We start from the raw sequence: 20,903 nt of genomic DNA, 5'->3' as shown, positions 1-20,903 counted from the left end.
TTTGTATAGTTTTTTCCAAAATGCCCCACCGGATGTTTATAAGTTTAATTACCCTGCATAATACCTGAAAAAACCCAAACAGTGTACAGCAAATATTGGAGCATTGGGATTCCAAAATCTGCCTTTAACTTAGAAATGCTTACTAAGAAAGGATGGAGATTGTTACATATATACTCGCTATTGCACTATGCTTTGGAAATCATGTTTTGAAAGCATGATTTTAACTAAAATTTAAAATCATATTTTCAAACACGATTTCAAAATAAATTTATAATAACAAAGGTGTGATAATCAATACTTTTTTGCAACAGCCATATTCTCTTTTTAGCAGACTATTTTAAGGTGAAGTATTTTCCTCACACTTCACTGGCAGAATTCTATTTCTGTTCAACAGCTCCTGTTACAAGGAACCGAGTGGTGGGTGGGAGATGGAAGAAAGATAAAAATCTGAGAGGGTAAGTGGCTGAGAGTAGTGAGCACAGAGACAGTTTTGCTGCAAGACTACAAGAGACAAGAGAGTTGCTCTGCATCAAAAGCTTATATAGCAGTTCAATGGTGGATCGACCTGCACAATCGCCCAAATCACAAAGCTAGATCGACGATGCTTGGTGGTGTGCAACGCTGAAGCTTCCCGGAAAGTAATACATTGCCGCTTGGCGCGTATACACTAGCTGGGAGAATGCATGGATTTGGTTACTGTCATTATTTATGGTGCGCCTTTTATGCATATGTATCTACCTTATTAATTTTGATGTGGGGTCAAGTTTTTTGTGTTATGCTTCGAATAGAAGATTTCCTCCTTCTTTATGCTACATATCTCCTAGGATTTCAATTTTTCCTTATAACTTTTTGAGATTTTTATGTGGCCCCTTTAATCCTTAGGACTAACTTTTGTTAGATGGTATGAACAGAAAAATCACACTATTCATCCATTTGAAAATTGTTTATTTTTTGTAATTTATTTGCATAATATGTGACAAAAAGTTTAAATTAGTTTATTTTATAAAAAAAAAAAGTTAAAAATTAGATTATTTGAAATACAATTGAGACAAAAAGTAGTGTGAGACCTACAAACAGTACATAAAATAAACAAAAAAAAAAAACTAATTATAATCACTTCCCAAACTCACACTATAGGTGACACATGATTTTTCCTCCCATTAGGATTAATGAAAGTTACTCTCAATGCTCAATTTTGTGGATATGAAAATTTCAGTAAATTTCAAGGACTATGAGATGTTTTTACAATTGACCCAATTTTGTTTTTTTTTTTTGCATTTTAGCCTTTATTTACGAAAAAATAAAAGTGTTCTGTTCACAAAATTTTCACAACAAATTAATTCTAATTTAAACATATAATTGAAATTACTTTTTTGTCCACCAATATAACCCGTAATAACCTATCACTTAAGATTCGTTGTAAAAATGTTATGGACATGATATTTCGCTTTATTTATAGAATCGTGTTAATAAATACCTTTATGGCATTTGTTAATGCACCGTTTAAATAAAGTTTTAAATACTACTTTTATGAGAAAAATATAAAAAATATGAAAAAAAAATTAATTTTTTTCATTAAAAAATTTTAAAAATAATCTAGCATCCGTTTAAGTTTTCCCCTTATTTATATAAAAAGTTGTCAATATTGTTATCAATCAATAAAGTTATATCTTTTATTTAAATAATAATAATAAATAAAGAAGAAGATCCCAATGTTCTTATCAACAAAAAAAAAATCCCAATGTGAACGCAAGAAATTTCCGCCTACTAGTACCTATTTGTGATGGAAAGTGACCCGAAACTTCACTAGCCACACCATTCCGCGTGGACAGTGTTTTCACGCTTTTTCATTCCAAGTCAACAAAAAGAAAGAGTCTTATTTTGATTTTTACTCAATAGCGGGTCCCAATATAGACCTTTTTTAATGCTCCAATTTAAACAATCCTATCTTCCTTCCTTCTTCCTTGATTATTTTTCAGAGGAATTACACAGCCCAGGACCAGTTGTATGAACACGAAACTTCTTAGCTCATTACTCACCGCTTTGTGTCAGGTATTTAATAACATGCAAGGAAGAAATATGTACAAAGTTAAAGAATTGAGGCTAATTTAGAGGAGCGACACTATGAGTTTCTTATCAGTGTTCGATGTGCGAGAAAGGGTGATCAATAAGCAAGGTGCAGGAGCAGCATGCCCATATTGTGGAGGACCAGTGTTGGCTTGGGACTACGATGCTCATTTGTTCCTTTGTTTCTTTCCAATTTGCCATAAAACCAAGAAGAAGTTCTACTGCACTATCTGCTCCCGACGATTAGTACCCACCAAATGATTTTATTTTTTTTATTTTTTTATGTGGTGTGTGTGTTTTCTTAAAGGGTCAAAAATTGTAATTGAGTAAATTGGCAAACATATTGCCAATGGCTTGTAGCAATATGTTTGCCAATATATTTGGGCGAGGCCGATAGGGACGTATAAGGGGACACAGACTATATATATATTGTACTCTACCGAAGAAAAAAATCTGAGGATTATCTCTATTTTGAAATGTATCCATCGTTGCTAAGTTGTAGTCACTTAAAATGTTAAATGACCCTGCATTATCATTATTGTCAATTTCAAAAAATAAAAGGACTATATATGTATTGAATGACTTTTTTTTTTTTTTTTTTTTGCATTAACACTTTGACAGTGTTGTTGAACTCATATGTACGTGCTATCAAAAGAAAAGTAAATATATATACACATACTTTAAGTATAACTAACCTCATCCAAATAGCAACTATCTAACCAAAAATCTTAACAAAAAAAATAAAAATATTCACAATAGTGATTGTATTTTAGCAAAAGAAAAAAACTATTTTACCACTAAAAAACCAAAAAATCATGTGTTAGAGCACTCACAATAAGGTTGCTAAAATGACTAAATAGTTATTTTAACAACCAAAACACCAAAAATACACAGCAAAAAAGGTAAATCTAAAAAATTATAACTGATTGCTACAGTGCGCTGCTATCTCTAGCAGTCCACTATAACCAGAAGGTATACCCAAAAAATCATTTATATTCTTTACACACTCACAAATCACTTCACACACATAAAAGGTTTTTTTTTCTTTTCTTTTCTTTTCTTTTCCCTCTGCTTTCTCACTTCTCCTCTACTCTCTTCTCTCGACTCCGGCCTTAGCCCATGTGAAATCAAATTGTGGACATCGGCGATGAGGTGAGATCAAATTCATGGGCACCGGCGTTGAGGTGAGACAGATTCGGGGGTTACCGGTGCTAGTGGGTTTTGGTTACTAGTGCAAGTGGATTCGTGGCTTTGGGTTAGGAGTGCTAGTGGATTCGTGGGTTTGGATTACCGGTGCTAATGGGTTTTGGTTGTGCTTTCTAGGTCTGAGTTGTTGTGTTTTCTAGGTTTGGTTAAGCGTATTTTTCTCGGTCTGGTGCTAGTGGGTTTCTCGATCTAGTGCTAGGTTTTTATCGGCAGTAGTGACTGTAATGGTGGATTTCTTAGTAGAGTTGCTAGGTTTTTTTGTTTGGATTTCTTGGTTGTGTTGCTCTATTTTTATTGGGTTTTGTGGTGGGTGGTTGTGGCGGTGGTTTTGTTTTGAGTTTTTTGTTTTGCAGTGGGTTGTAGCCACCACGGTGGTGGTGGTGGTGGCGGTGGTGGCAGCAGTGTTGTTGTTGTTATTTATTGTGTTAGATATTATTTTATTGTGTTGTTTATATTATTTTAATGTGTTGAATGTTAATATAAAACTTTTGTTGTAGGTTGTATTAAAAAGTGAGTTGATAAAATAAATAAAGTACTGTTTTGAGTTGCTAAAATCTAAATTTTTTAGATGCTTTACTATGAATGCTCTTATTGGAGAAGCTAAAGCTATTTTTTTTTTGCAACTATAATAAACTAGTAGTTTGGTATAAATATCAGTTGACTGTAAAAATTTGTTAAAAATAAAATTCAATATTTTATTAAGATTATATCTCTTCTTTGAATTAAAAAACTCAAATTCTCTCGCTTCCTTTATTATTCTAATGAATTGTTTATATTATTTTAAATGAAGTTATAAAAAAAAAAAAATAGAACATTAGATATTGGGTGTATTGTAAAGTTTGATAAAATAGATAAAGAAACTTTTTCAAGTGTTAAAAGTTAAAATTTTTAGCAATACCAATGTGAATGCTCTAACTTGAAAAAAAAATCCTAGCCAGTCTAGTATTAAAAAAAAAAACATTATATTGTTTTTATTTGTCTTTGTTGGTAAATGATTGCATCTTAATGTATTTAGAAACAAAAATTTTGAGTATTTATAATTTTTTAATACTATATAGATGCCTATTTGGAGTTTTTTTTTTTTTTTTTTTTTACTCCGGCCTCTGCTAGCTTAAAACCCTTGGTCCGTCCTTGTCCCCAACAATGTTGGGTGTTATATTAACTATTAAGTTGAAGGCTCCCTGAAGTGCTATCTCCCTTACAATGTTGGGTACTAACATGTGAGTGAAATTCTACAATGAATAAGAGTAACAAGAGAGAGTGGCCAATATAACATAATTGGGCCAAAACTCAAGGTGTTATCTTCTCAATACCTGGTATCATACTTCAAGTGGTGTGCAGGTTATATAAGTTGAGGCTTAATGGATTCGTGTTGGTTTACCAATATACTCTTCAAAACCTTGGGTATATAAATTTATTTTCTTTCCTAGTTGTATTATCCCGAGCCCCATAGCCGCCTTTCACTATCAAGCCTCAATCTCGATTGCGTTTCACTCTCAAACCTCAATCTCATCTCACCTCGCCTTGCTTTCTTAACCACCATCACCCTTCTATCACTGCGATTTCAAGCCTCCATCACCCTCATCCTTCACTTCTCTCTATCACTTGAAACCCTATTCACCGTCATCCTTTACTTTCATCCATGAACTCTTTGCCACCAACGCATCATCACTGTCATCCTTTACTTTTACTTTTATCTATTTTCCTTAAATTGATTGTTGGCATCTAACATTAGTTATTGTGGTTTATTTTGTTTGACTTATTGTGATTGACTATTTATGATATTGAGATATATTTTAGTTTTGAATGATTATTTGTAATGTAGTTACTCTCTTAATTTTAAATTTTATTAAAAAAATTTATTTGTTTGGTTTTCCATATTTCAAATCAATTGAATTAATACTAAAATTTGTATTTTTTTTCGCTTTGATAAAATCTGATAAACAAGTCAACACAATTAACTTGTTTAATAAATAGGTCGTGTTAAAGTTGAGGAATTAGGACCTGTATAATAAACATATCAGGTTAGTGTCGACCCACATAATTGAATACTTATGAGTTGATAGGACATGAACCCAACACACAAATACAAATTGCCACACTTAGTTGGGAATGCAAGTGTAAGTGAAGTCTCATATGAAATAAGATTAACAAGATGGAGTAGTACTTAACATAACATACTTAGGCTCAAACTCATAGGCTTAAATCTTTTGAGACTCTCCCGCCAAGTCATACATATGATCAAAAATTGACAGTGTATCTGTGTATGCATTTAGAATTCTCCACTAGGCGATAGCAAGAGCAACACTAGCAGATTTCCTTCAATAAAAATATGATGGACAGCCTGAAGAAGCAATATATACGGTACCAAGTCAAACAGCCTAATTACAGGCACCTCAGCTGGAACTACATCCTGAAACTACACTCCACTTTTATAGTGTCTTTGACAAGTTCTTTGAGATTATTTTAATGGGTCCCACCCCACCAAAAAAAAAAATCCTCTTTTTCTACAGAACTTTCGACAAACAAATAATCCGTAAAACATCCAAACTCACAAAATTTTATTATATGGCCCTTAGTTTCTTACAAACTAGCTATCTACAGCAAACATCAGCCTTATTACCATCTGTAAGCTAGTATTCTTTTCTATCAAGACATGCTATATTCCAGACAGTCTTTTGAGTTACAGCTATTCCATAGTGAAGGCACAACCATAGACCAAGCAATCTCCAAATTATATAGTAACTCTGTAGAACTAACGATGCACAAAATATAGTGGTATCTTCATTCCCCTTGCTGAATCACATAAGCTTACTTTGCACTGGAATTGAATGCAGCAACATACAGTACTACATTACTGCCATAAACTAAATGAGTCGCCTTTGATGATGTGAATTGTCATCCTATATAAGATTATTTGACTACCATTTTGCATAAAAATGGCTTCTATTTCTTCACTGTTAATGGATGGGATTTTTTTTTTCCAGTCATTTTAATGGATAGGATTAGTCATGAAGACATTATTTCCGTTTATCTGTTGCATGTTTTTTCTTTTGCTGATTTGTTTTTCTGCCTTTAACTGGGTACCAAGTTTGTACTCCTTAACTGAGGTATCAAAATAGTGGCTTATTACTTGGTCCTCTTGCAATTTTCAACCGTGAATTTATAAATACCGATGAAAAATTTGAGACTAGTGGCTTTGAACAGTCAATTCAGCATCTTGATTAATGGATAGTGTAAGCAATAACAAAATTATAAAAATAGACTGAGTACTGTTACTGAGCATTGGAATTCATAGCTTGTTGTAGGGGCTGAAAGTAGACAATGACAACGAGAGATATATAGTCTTCCAATCAAATAAATTGAGGAAAGATTAAATGTACTTTTTAAAATGGCTTGGAGTGTCTAGGAAAGAAATAATATGCATTTCTAGCCCAGTATATCCGTAATTGACTATCTAGAGACCATGATAGGTTGATAGTTGAACCATTATTTCCATTCATTTCCACGCATGTTACAGATTTCTTTTCTGTTGTTGCATTTCCTACTAAATATTTCCCAGGAATTCAAGGACAAAGGATTTTGAAAATTTTTTCTTTGAATTCCATGTGCCATAAACCTTCAAATTACCAACTCTTTTCTGTTAAACTAGATAGTACAATTGGATGAGGGTGGATTTGAACTTTGGATGTCTTCTAAACATCAGAAGGTATTAGTTGATCTATAAGGCTCTTGGCTTCAATCTACAAGCTCTGAAAGCACAAAGTTTCAGCTCAAAAAGGCGCCTTTAAGCAGCAGAAGTTGAAAAGAAAGAAACCTCAAATGATCAAACTTCAGTTACAGCTTAAACTTCAAAATGAAACTAGAACTAGAAAACCATATAACAAAGTAGAATGATCCTTTTTGAGATTCTGATTTTTTTTCTTCGAGTGGATGTCTTGGCTCAATCTATAAGCTCAACCTTCATATCATTCACACACACACACATGAGCACACAAACACCCATAAAAAGACTTACAAGATTCAGACCAGCTAGGACAGGCCCACCTATTCCTCTGTTCTGGTCTGCTTGTAATTCTGTATTTTAGTTGAAGCAAAGTTCAGTGCTTGAGCTCAGGGTTTTTTTTTTTTTTTGGATAGATACGAGAGAATTTGAAACTTATGGCATCCACCTCTATAATAATTGTTCTTTACCATTAGGTTAAGATGTCAATTGATTTCTATTTTGGAGTAAACTGAATTTGAATTTAAATCTCTTATCCGAAGCTATAAGACCCTACCAATTGAGCTAAGCTTCAAGCCAGACCATTTGGCTCAAAAGTGTTTCGTTAATAAGTAACTGAAGTTTTTTGTTATTTCTCAAATTTTGGTTAATGAATAAGTTGGTTGTATAGAAGGAGCTGACCGCAGTGAACCTGAGGCCTCAAGTTTTCGCAACTCTTGCCATATATTTCTTTGTGGGGTCATATCCAAAATCTGAATTGCACTAGAATATAAATACTTCTTAGCCCCTTAAATTCCCAACAAATATTTCTTTCATATATACAGAATCCAATCATTAGACTAGCTTCCTTTGCTTCAAAGGTTTATTTTGCTTTCATTTAAAATTTTTAAACCATAAGTGGTCAAATTTAGATTGCCATTTAATTACTTCAGTATAATCTTTTTACCAAAGAATAACAACTAACACCAAGGTCGAGCGTGGCTTGGTAATAGGGATCCTCGTATTGCTTCACATGATGAATCCTCATATCGCTTCACATGATGCACCACTACTCAAACCGCTCAACTTCTACCAAGTATAATGTGAAGCGATACAAATTCTCCTACCACCAAGTCATATTTAACGAATGTGTTGTGCCCATAATAATATTCTCATCAAGACCCCGGTGGTATACGTGGTGCTATCACGTGGCGTGGGGTTGATAAGTTCACACCAAAGACCCTTTTTATTCATTAAAAAAAATGCTCTGTAACATCTGTTTTACCCACGTTTTACTGAAGCGAGAGCACTTTATGTTTGGGAGCCTCATAAAATAGGGCAATCTCCCAATATCTAAGTAGAGAAGGGATAGTAACATAGTACGTGCATGCACTAGAGGCAGAAGTATATCAGGGTTACAAAATTTTCGACAAAATCTTGTTTTATCTTCCAATCAAATAAATTGAGGGAACGATTAGATGTATTTTGAAAATTGGCTTGGAGTTTCTTCCACGGTAAGAGGAAAGAAACAATTTGCATTTTTAAATTCTAACCCAACATATCCGTAATTGACCATCTAGAGAATAGAGACCCATGATAGACTTGATTTTTGGTTGAACAATAATTTCCATTCTATTCCACGCATGTCATGGATTTATTTTCCATTCAGCATTTCCTACTAAATACTTCCCAGGAATTCATTTACATGGTTTTGATTATTGACCAAGGAGTTTGAAACTTTTGATTTGAAGTCCACCGTCCACACCACATAAACCTTCGAAGTACAAACTCTGAAAGCACAAACTTCCCGCTCAAAAAGGTACATAAAATTATATAATTTGGATAATTGTTAGAATAATTGGTGGAGGTATTTGAGTATTGTTGTTCAAAATGATGTAAAAACTGTGGTTTAAAAAGTATTGTAAAAACACGTATTTAAAGTACTCATAATGCAAAAAATGTGTGTGATACTATATTTCTAATAACGTATTTTTAAAAGTGAAAAAACATAATTGTGTGTTTAGTATGTGTGTGTGTTTGTTTTAAAAGTGATGACATGTAGTTTAATCAATGGGAGCTACAGTTTTTAAAATATTTACAAAAGTGCTATTGAGAAACGTTATTTGAAAACTGAAAACTGATTAGAGAAGTTTTCTAAATTTAATATTTAAACACCCTAAAATAAGTAATGTAACTCAAACACTCCTAAAAAAAATCCTACCAAACATTTTTTTTTTTTTTAACAACAGTTTTTAATATTTAAATACTGAAAACTGTTAATTATACACATGTACCAAACAGGCTCTAAATAATTAATTTTACAACTTTTTTTATAACTTAAACTTTTGGGATAATTGGTAACTAATAAAAGACGCATTATGAGTTTATGACTCTTTCTCTTGCACATTCAAAAACAAGAAAAACACTGTTCAATTGAAGTATAAAACTTCTTAGAAAACTTTGTTTATCCTTTCCAAAATGCTTTCCTTCCTCCACTGAAAGCACAGTTAAATTAAGACTGAAGATAGCTTAGGCTAGAATGAGATTTTCAATATTCTTCGAAAGAACCAAGACAGCTTAAGCTTCAAAATGAAACTGCAACTGAAAAACCATATGACAAAGTAGAATGATCCTTTTTGAGATTACACACACAAATTTATTCCTCTGCTCTGGTCTGTGCTTGTATTTGCTGTATTTTCATTGAAGCGGAGTTTAGTGCTTGAGCTCAGCATTTTTTTTTTTCGTAATAGATATGATAGAATTTGAAACTTTGGCATCCACTTTATGATAATTGATATTTATCATCAGCTCAACACACTAAGTGATCTCTTTTTTGGTGTAAGCAGAATTTAAATCCAAGTCTCTTGTTCAAAAACAAAGACCTTATCAGTTAAGCTTTGGCTCAAACAATCAATGGCTCAAAAGTGCTTTGTTAATAAGTAACTCAAAGTTTTTTGTTATTTCTTGAAATTTCGTTAATGAAAGTGGGTTGTATAGAAGGAGATGATGGCAGTGTACCTAAGGCCCCAAGTTCCTCCAAGTCTTGCCATGTATTTCTTAGGGTGTTCTTTTGTTTTTCATATTTATAAAAAGTGCACTGCACTAGGAGAAAGCTTCTTAGCCCCCTTTAATGACTAACAACCATTAGACTAACTTCCTTTGCTTCAAAGGTTTATTTCTGACCCCCTGCTTGCTTTAATTTTAATCCATAGGTGGTTACTACTCAATTATTTCAGTGCAATTTTTTTTTTTAATCAAAGAATAACAAGAATGAAATCAAGGGTTTTGAACCAACAACACCTGGTTACTTAATTCACTTTTACTGAAGTATGAGTATTTCATGTTTGGGAGCCTCAGCAAATAGGGCAACCTCTGTCCAATATTCAAGCATATAAGGGATACTAACATAGTACTCTCATGCAAAAGTATATCAGAGTCACCAAATTATAGACAGAATCTTATTGTCTCTGAACTTTAGTGTGTGTTTGGTCCGAGGTGAAAAGTGGGTGGATGGAGAAAGGGGAAGGCAAATTTCGATTGTTTGGTACAGAAGAAAAGAGGGGGAAAAATTGATGGTTGAAGATATTTTTCACCCAGGCGCACCAAAAATAATTATCCCCAATTCACACGGTTGAAAACTAAATGTGAGTCTCACAGTTTCAATTTTTCTTCCAATTTTTCTTTTCTTAAACGGTCAGTACCAAACCAAAGCTCTCTTTCTTCTTCTTTTTTCTCATCTTAAAAGGTGAGTACCAGAACCACCAACAGCTCAATGTGTGGTGTTTTTTTAATTTATAATAATGTATAATTAAAAAAATGTGAGTGAGTTATATATCTGTGAGTAATATAATATAAAAATATTATAATGTTTTATGTTATAGGAGTATGAGTAAATTTATATCAATTACATTTTCTATTTATCATTTTTCTTTTCAACCAAACAAGAAGATATTTCAAACTTGGGAAAACTAAAATCTCTTTTATTCCTTACTTTTCCATATCCCTCTCCATTTTCTATCTCTCAATTTTTTATACTCCAACCAAACAAAGCTTAGAGAGCCTTTACTTCATTGTAAAATAGGAGGAAATTGCCATGAAAGTGACCTGAGGTACTGAAGAAGATCCATTTCCTTGTAAAGAAATCGGCCCAATAACTTATTGGAATCAATTAATTGCTAAAAAATACATGCACGAGACTTACAAGACAAATTTCTAAGGAAGGAGTTAGAAAATGACATATCGCTTTTTAACTGAATTAATACATTGGCATATTGAGAATACGATAATGTTTTTGCCAAATGAATTAGGAGAGAGAAATGGCATTGAGAAAGCATGCAAATCAGCAAAAATTGTGTAATTGCATACAATCTGAGTGAAGATAGATTTTGCAATAAACATAAGATCTGCTAATCAACATGTAAAGTCCATATTTTTAGGTTGGTAACCATGAACAAATTGTAATCTTTAGAAGTTAGTTTGTCGAGTTGTTTAGTCTAGAAATATTCAGTTATACAAGACAAATGAAGTTCCGCATGGTTGAAGACTCAAGAAATCAGTAAAGCAATGTGCAGATAAGTTTCACTTATCTCGACCGATCGAGATTCATGCCAGATTTCAAATCTTGCTTTTCTCTCAGCCATTTGATCTAGGGTTTTAATGGAGCTAAGGATATATAAACACAAACCCTAAACCACGTTTTTACACATTCAAGAGGGGACTATTTTATACACAAATTTGGAGATTTTCCATACCCTTTTAGAGCTACAACTAGAAACCTTATGCAAACAATAGATCTAGTCATAAAGCAAAGCTACTGCATTCAATCAACCACAGTTGCTGGTCCAAATCTTTGAGTGGAGATCTCAAAGTCACAAACTGGAGAGTTTGTGTTGCTGGTCTTAGTGGAGATCTCAAAGTCGCAAACAAGAAAGTTTGTGTGCAACAGTTTCACAATATAAGAGTCTGTGAATTTGGAGCTACGTGTGATCACCCCAGTAAATACTACATGAAGTAACAGAAGATTTAGGGCTAAGTCTATTGTATAAACTTCGATTCTATTAGTGAAATATTGTCTTGAGGACTGTTTAGGTTAAATCCTCCCCAATTTTTTTTTTTTACTTTGAAACCATAGTTTCAAAAATTTTCCTAGGTCATCATTAAATCTTGGTGTTCATGTGATTTGTGCTTGTTTGATGTTTAATTGATTCAGATCTATTGCATAATTAATCTAATTAATTATTTGATTAAAATTTGAGACAACTGGGATCTAAAACCCTAACACAACAAGTAGAACCACATATGACCAAAGAGAATGATCTTTTTTGAGATTTTGATATCATTCTTTGTGTGGATATCTTGGCTCAGTCTATAGCTCAAACTTCATATCACACACACACATGCAAACACAAACACCTTTAAAAAAAACTTACAAGCTTCACACCAGCTAAGACAGGCCCATCTATTCCTCTGTTCTGGTCGGCTTGCAATTGCTGTGTTTTCATTGAAAGAGAGTTTAGTCCTTGAGCTTAGCATTTTTTTTTAATAAATAGAATAGAATTTGAAACTTATGACATAGTTACATGATAATTTCTCTTTACTATCAAATCAAGACACTGATTGATTTCTAATCTGATGTAGGCGGAATTTTGAACCCAATTGTCTTATTCAAAAACAAAGATGTTACTAATTGAGCTAAGCTTCAGGTCAAATGATCAATGGCTCAGAAACGTTTTGTTATAAGTAACTCTAACTTCTTTGTTATTTCCTGAAGCTCGGTTAACGAAAAAGTTGACTGTATAGAAGGAGATGATGGCAGTATACCTAAGAACTCAAGTTCCTGAAAGTCCAGCCATTTATTTCTTAGTTTTTTTTCTTCTTCTTATTCCAAAACTGCACTGCACTAGGAATGTAAGGCATATTTCTATGATTTTTCCATCATTGCTCTCTTATCCTCGTGAATACTTCTTAGCCCCTTCAATTCCTAACAAATATTTTTCTCCAATATGCATTATCCAATCATTAGACGAACTTACTTTGCTTCAAAGATTTATCGACCCCTTGCTCGCTTTTATTTTAATTTCTATTCAATGATTTCAGTATAATTTTTTACCAAAGAATAATAAGAATGAAATCATGCTTTGTAGGTTTTGTACCTACATCTGGTGACTCACGTTTTACGGAAACACGAGTACTTTATGTTTATGTTTAGGAGCAGCAGTAAATAGAGCACTCTCTGTGCAATGTCTAAGTATAAAATGGATAAGCCGAGCTTAGTAACGTGAGCTTGTAATCAAGTGGGACATTTAAAGCGGTTGAACATAAGAGCATTCCCATTAAGCCTTTTATATGCTAAAAGATGTTTTTTTTAGCATTTTTAACCCAAAAGCTTGCTCCATCAAATGTTTTAAATGGAATAATTTTTGCAATTGATGAATAGTGCAATCCCATAATTGGGACCGCACTGTTCACCAATTGTAAAACTTATATTTTTTTTTAGTGGGGCTCACTTTCTTTTCTTCTTTGTCTTTCTCATTTCCGTTTCTTCCCTATTTCACCATTTCACTGCTCTCTCTCTCCCTTTGCTCGACGTCTCCGCCTCCCTCTCTGACGAAACCCAAGCCGAAGCATCAAGCCAAGCCAATTTCTTCTTTTTTTAATTCACTCAATGCTCTCTCTCTCTGCTCTATCTTTCTCTTTCCTCTCTCACTTCTTTCTTCTCTCTTCTCTCTCTGTGCTTCACCGATGAGTGGGCTCCACCGATTGTGGGATGCCGATGGCTGTGGTCCGGTGATTGTGGTCATGGATCGTGGGTTCGATGGCTGTGGTCCGATGGCAGCGATGGAGGTTTCTTCTTTTTCTTTTTTTCTTTTTTTTTTTTTTTTTGTTCTGCGTGGTTCTTCTTGGGTCCAATTGGGCTTCGATTGTGCGAGGCTGACACAAAATGACATGCTATCAAATCTTTGATTTGATTTTTGATCTTGATTTGGTTTTGGGATTTTGGATCTTGATTTGGTTGGGGTCCGGATGGGTCTTTATTTGATTTATAGGCTCGAAGGAGGACATCAAGCCGTGCCATGGAAGAAAATGACGATGGGGAGGGAAGTGGTGTCCGTTTCCTATGGGTTTTGGTTCGGCGTGATAGGTCTGCTAGTGGGTTTGTTGGTGGCGGCGATGGTGGAGGTTTCTTTTCATTCTTCTTTTTTTTTTTTTCTTTTTTTTTTTCTGTTGTGGGCGGTGGTGGTGAGTGGATGTGGTGGTTGTGGGTGGATGTGAATGTGGATGTAGACGTGGAGGTATCTTTCTGCTGTGATTTTTTTTTTCTTTTTTTGTTAGTGGTAGTTGTGGTATGGGTGGTGGGTTTTTGGTGGGTGGTTGGTAGTGTGGTGCCAGTGGTGCTGTGAGAAAGAGAGAGAAGCAGAGGAGAGAGAGGAAAAATAAAAAATTATTGAAAAATAATCAAGAAACATTATTTAAATGAAATGGTTAGAAAAAATAGAAGTTTTGATATAAATAGTATTGTAAAGTAGTGTGTTATATGTTATAAAAATTGGATTTTGAGATGATAATTAAATACTATATTTTTTGACATATTTGATAAGAATACTCTATGGTAAAAATGGCTAAGTTGGGATTGTGTGGTCTGTTGGTCTGACGTTAACCTTAGCAAACGCCTCCTCTTGGGATAACAGAATGAATAATTATTCGAAAAAAAAAAATTAGAGAAGGGACAATAACGTGGTTCATGCATGCAAAAGTACATCAGGGAGATCAAATTACCGAAAAATTCTTGTTATATATATACTTTTGAGAGCCATAATTCATTGTAAAATAGGAGGAAATTGCTAAGAAAGTGACCTGATGTCCGGAAGAAGATTCCTTTTCTTGTAAATTTGGAAAGAAACACGTTTGCATAGTGACAACTCGTATTTTGTGGAACACGCAGTTTGAGGTCAAAGAAGTCAACCTAAGGATTTTCTGAAGCCAATAAATTGCTTAAAAGGACATGCACGAGACTCACATGACAAACAATTCTATGGTAAAAGTTAAAAATGGCATATCTTTTTCTTTTCTGAATGAATGTAAATTGGCATAGTAAATACGAGAATGTTTTTGCCAGATGAATTTAGAAGAAAAAAAATGTCATCGACAAAGCATGCTAAGCAGCAAAAATTGTGCCCTTGAATATTTCTGAATGAAGATAGATCCTGCAATAAACATAAGATCTGACAGATCAACAAATAGAACCACATACTACAAGTAATAATAAAATCCAAGGAGCATATTAGCACCACTGAGTAGTCATAAATGGTAAAAACTATCTGAGAAGGCAACAAAATTTTCTGAAACTCAAATCCAAAAACAAGGGTAGACACCATTAACATGTTGCTGTTCAGATTACTTCCAGAACCAGGAACCATGAAAACCTCAATCCTCCAACTAACAAAATAGTTCAGAAGTCTAATTCATTCTCGTGATTTCCGGCATCTCTTCCCTCAACGTAGTGGTTTCTCTTCTTCTTTAGACCACCCAAGGATGCCTGCTTGAAGTGAGGTCCAACTGTCATTATCTCATGGATGAGATCTTCCGTACAGATAATGCCATACTTCCCCAAAGCCTGTGACAACATTATAGCATATAAGCAACAAGTTAAAACAAACACTTCCATCACGAAATAGCACTATCTTGGAATTACAATTTTGTTCAACAATTGCGTTATCAGTCAAAGCAGTTCTCTGCTGGTTCAACTTTCCATATCCTCTCTCATAGATCAGTTCCCTCACACTCTTCAAGTTGGGATATCTATAAACATGCACAAACAGTTAATGAGAGACCATGCAAATTTTGAACTACAGATGTTTACGAAAGCCAAATGACCAGAGGGAGAGAGAAAAATGCTCAACGCTTTGAAGCATATTCACTGTAGCCTTGTTCACTTTCAAAGAAGACACCATTGACGATCTGTTTTAAAGAAAAATAATAAAGAAATATGAAAGAAATTAGCAGTCTTGTTAAAGAAATACATTTAATCAACCAGGCATTTTGTTAAACATAGACAAAAATACATCAAGCCAATACAACTTGAAGAGATAAAAATCATGATTGAATCAGCACTCAAGCGGCCTAGAAAATAATAATCATGTTAGCCATGACTAATAACACCGGTAAAATACTTTTACTGATTTCCTCAATCATTCAATTTCATTATTTCAGTCCCAATATATTAAAATAGTGAAAGATTATATACTTCTAGTCCTAGATGAGTTTGATTGCTTGGCCAATCACTGTATACTGAAGGTTTGTTATCACTACGACCATACACGTTCCATTCGTAAGTCCACAGTCACCATGTCCCAGCTTTCAGAATAAAAGAATCAGGCATAGTTTCAGATTAGCTTATATTAACCCTCACAACATAGGGCTTAAAGTTTCAAACTATTCAACAGTAACCCTATTAGAAATAGTGTATACGTTGCTTATATAAAGATCTAAAAGTTAAAAATAAAACGTGCTTACACCTTGACACTAGAGGATTGAGCCTTGCCTCAAAGATTTCTAGGCAATGATTCACGGATCTTAAACTTAAATAGCTTAAAAGCATGAGTACTAGTACTACAAATACACGGTACAATAAGCATATCGTCATGACCAAGACAAAAACATAAATAAAAACCACAATAACCAGATACCATTATATAATACCATAAGGGATGAGTTTCGTGTAATACCTGCAAGAGCTGCAAGATCTTTCTTGTCTTTGGGTGCATGGCATTGATATTCTAAGTTCCTAATTCCAAAATATAAGAACCTGGTGATCTACCATAAAGATTCAAGTAACGGAGTAACCAAACATGGAAACTTACCCACGAATGCAAATGATAAACAAAAGTTTGGCCTCCGGGTCAACATAAAATTAAAGCCTCCTTTCATATTTGCCTCACGCTTCAGCCTAATCATTTCCTTCTCCTGAAGAGCCCAAATAGATACTCAATAATTACGGAATCATCAAAGCATAATACTCCAGTATTCACTAAACATAAGTACAGATGTCTAATACATATATACCTGCTATTCATACTCCTTTGAGTACTGCTTGGCCCTATTGAAATCCAACTTCCGGTTTTCTGCATTCTTCTTTTTTGTAGCCTCAAGATCATGATTTTTTGCCAATGTCCATTCTTCCTCCCTCTTCCTCTTCTTCAACACCGACTCTGGAATCACTGTCTGGACTGCCTCTTCACCCATCTCTGCAGAAACAAGATTAATCAAGAAATAAACTAAGTAAGTTCTAAGCAAAAATCAATGATTATTTCAGCACATTAGATTTTGAACATCAATCATAAGTCTACTACATAATATATGATCATTACCACTTCCAAGCATTTAGTAAATAAGATATCCTGTGTCATTGCTTCCAAAAATCAGAATGTAAACGGTTTCAAACAAATAAAAATTCAAACCATAAATCCATTTCGCTGCACTATGCGAAATTCTTCTCAATGAGTACTAAGGAATAGGTTTGATAGGAATTAGAGGATCCTACTTGATAGGTGGTTTATTTGAGAACTGTACATCGTAGAGATTGTAAAGTTGTGATTTACAACTATTTTGTGTTGGCTTTAATTTCGTACCAAATTTTATTATAATTTTGATTCAATTTTTTGTACCATGTATTTTATGGGGGATTTATTTGTAAAGGTTGTGTATGAGAGAGAGTGTGAAGACTCAAGAAAACATTGAAGACTAAAGAAGTTTTCGCGGGTAGCTCGCGAGTAGCCTTCCCGCGAAGTGAAGCATCTGTTTAGCACATTATTAGAATGCGAAGAGTCATGACAATGGTGACAGCTGGTTTTCGCAAGTTTCTCACGGGTAAGGCATTCTCGCAAGATACCCGCGAAACAGTCTGTTTTGCTATTTTTCTATATCTGCTCCATTACTTCTTCATACACACTATATATACCATCATCACCCACATATTGAAATGAGTGCTTTTCAGAAAGAAAACCCCAGCCGCAAACCCTTGAGAGTTAGAGATTGTCATACTCACAATCCTTTACACTATCTATTGTGGTTTTCCTCAACTCCTACCTCTCCATATCCAAATCCTTGAGAAGTTGATAGCCCAAACACTTACCACACTTATACTGAGTGTCAAGTGAGATTTTGGTGCTACTGGGAAGTATTGGAAGAAGCCAAGCTTTGGCGGATATAATCGGGCGCATTGTAGGATCCGGAAAGCAAGACAAGACACAGTTCCAAGAAGCCTTGTTGGAGTAGGAGCTTGGAGATCTTAAGTGCACTGGGTAGATTAGACTTGGAGGATCTCTTGCTATTCGTGTATCCCAAATTATTGTCTAGTAGATCGATTTACCGCTTGGAGGGGGGCGGTGAGGTTTTTCGCTGAGTTCTTCGGTTTCCTTTTCGATAACACATTGGTGTGTTATCTTGTGTTTGCATTTCTATTCCCTACTCTTTTAGCTTTCATTTTGCTGCTGTGATTTGGTGAATATGGCTTAGAGTAGTTGTATTATTTGTTCGCTCGCATTTACTCTATTCCGTACTTAGTTTAAGTTAGAGTAAAATCAACCGAGCCGTAATTTATTAATTTGGGGTCTAAACAACTCTTGTGTTTTTAACACAAATCCGAGCTTTCAGAGATAATTAGCAAAGTCAAACTGATAATCAATATATATATAAAAGGAGAGACCTTATTTGAGAGAGCATAAGGTTTTGCCAAGTGACGCTCTCCTTGAGGATTTTTTTGCAATAAAAGATATGGACTTTTTATTTTCTTTGATTCATCGTTTCAAGACTATTTATCTATCTCTCACCAAGATAAGTACTCTTTATTTACTAAATAAACACCAATTAAAAGATAATGACTCTTTATTTTCTTAGGTACATCGTTTCAAGACTATTTTTTCCTCTTTAGGTTTTCACCTCTTTCATTTCTAGACTATTACAATTTTTGATACCACAAAACACAATAAAAATGTGAAGTTATATGACTTATATCATTATCTCCTTTGAATAATCAACAATTAAATGATAAATATACTTACCAAAAAAAATCAAATGATAAATAGAATAAACAACAATTAGACTCATTCTTCATTCACCATGGGCAAGAAATTACAAGAAAAAAAATACTAAATAACCATATTAAAATTTTCATTAGAGAAATGACAGTAAAAATGACTAAACAAAAATTAAACAAACAAATTGAACCCAATACAAACTATAATAAGCATTCACAGAGGAATAATAGACCAAATAATAATCTTATTTAAACTAGCTTCATACTAATAACTTGTCATGGACAAATAAATATCTAGAAAGAAATAATACTATCAATTCACAAAAAATGGGGTCTATAGTCGCGTTTCAAAAATGCGGCTATAGACCCTAAAAACGCAGCTATAGGATATAGCCGCATTTCCTATAGCCGTGTTTACAAACTAGCCCTATATTGCGCAGCAATAACCCCTACGGGTCTATAGCCGCGTTTTTTAACCATGGCTATAGGCTGAGACTTATAGCTGCGTTTTTAAAAAAAACGCGGCTATAGACCCACTTTGAACTGCATTTGTCACCGCGGCTATAGTTTTTTAAAAAAAACAAAAAAAAAATTCTAGGTTTTTTTTTCCCTAAAAAAATTCAAAATTCAAACAAATAAAAATTCAAAATCAAACACAAACCCAAAAAATTCAAAATCAAACACAACATACTCACAATACAAACACACCCAAAAAATTCAAAATCAAACACAACACTAACAATACAAATACAACGTGCTCCAAAATATAACAATATAAACCCATGAATCTCCTCTCATTCAACAAAACCAACCTAAATTTAACACTAAATCCATTCAAGGAACACAAAAGCACAAGCTCAGAAACACAGGAACATGCTCAAGAACACAAATCCATTTATACATAAGCACAATATCACAACACCTTAGCAAAAATAACCTCTAGCAAAAGTATAATACCCATAAAAATATTTGAAAATTTTTACCTCAAATTTTGCGGTGACCCTTGCCTGAAAAATGAAGTATATGGTGGTGTGGAGTGTACCGTTGGGACACTAAGAGAGAGGAGTATGTGCGTTGTGTTGAAAGAAAAAAAGAAGGAAAGAAAGAAAAAAAGAAAAGAAGTAGCAGCAAAGAAACAAAGAAAAAAAAAAAGTTGTGCTGGAGAGAAGAAGGAAAAAAAAAATAAAAAATAAGAAAGAAAGAAGAGTCAGGGGCGTGATTTGCAAAGAAGAAAGAAAGAAACCTAGGAAAGCAGACTGAAGAATGACCAAAGAAAGAAAAGATAAGAGTAGGGGTAGTTGGGAAAGTGGGGTTCTTTATTTTTAGTTTTTTGGTATTACCTATAGTCACGTTGTCAAAAATATATATAAATATTATTTGGCTGGACCTTTAGCCGCGTTTTTGAAAACGCGGCTATAGGCCCAACGAAAAAACGTGGCTATAGGTTAGGTCGATAGCCGCGTTTCCTAGAAACGCAGCTTTGGGTTCCTTAATAAAAAAAATATTTGTTCAGGTGTATATGCCATCCTTTTAAAAAATATTTTTTGGCTAGACCTATAGCCGCGTTTTTGAAAACACGGCTGTAGGCCCAACCAAAAAACGCAACTTAAGGCACTTACAATCATGGCTGTAAACCTAACTTATAGCCGCGTTTCCTAGCTACGCGGCTATAGCCCGCGTTTTAATTAACTTAATCAAAAATTATTTTTGTTGCCAATGATATAAAACCCTCACTAAATATAATGCTTACAAAAGATAAAGTTATTCAAAATTCCGGTTTCACTTAGCCCTCATCACAAGCAAACGGGGAAGCACACATCAAAACATCAACTCTATTATAGGTTTATAGGAATGTATTATTCCCAACAAAGAATTCCGCCAAATAATATAAAG

At 34.0% G+C, this 20,903-nt stretch overlaps 1 pseudogene; it reads right to left on the bottom strand.

Annotated features, from left to right (window-relative positions):
- Positions 1 to 15,383: 15,383 nt before the first annotated feature.
- LOC142637496 (large ribosomal subunit protein uL30w-like) lies at positions 15,384 to 17,218 on the bottom strand (annotated as a pseudogene).
- Between the last annotated feature and the right edge of the window lie 3,685 nt (positions 17,219 to 20,903).

This window comes from Castanea sativa, chromosome 5 (genome assembly GCF_040712315.1).
Source record: "Castanea sativa cultivar Marrone di Chiusa Pesio chromosome 5, ASM4071231v1".
NCBI lineage: Eukaryota > Viridiplantae > Streptophyta > Magnoliopsida > Fagales > Fagaceae > Castanea > Castanea sativa.
Note: the sequence above shows the minus strand (reverse complement) of the source record. Positions and strands in the feature narration are given on the sequence as shown.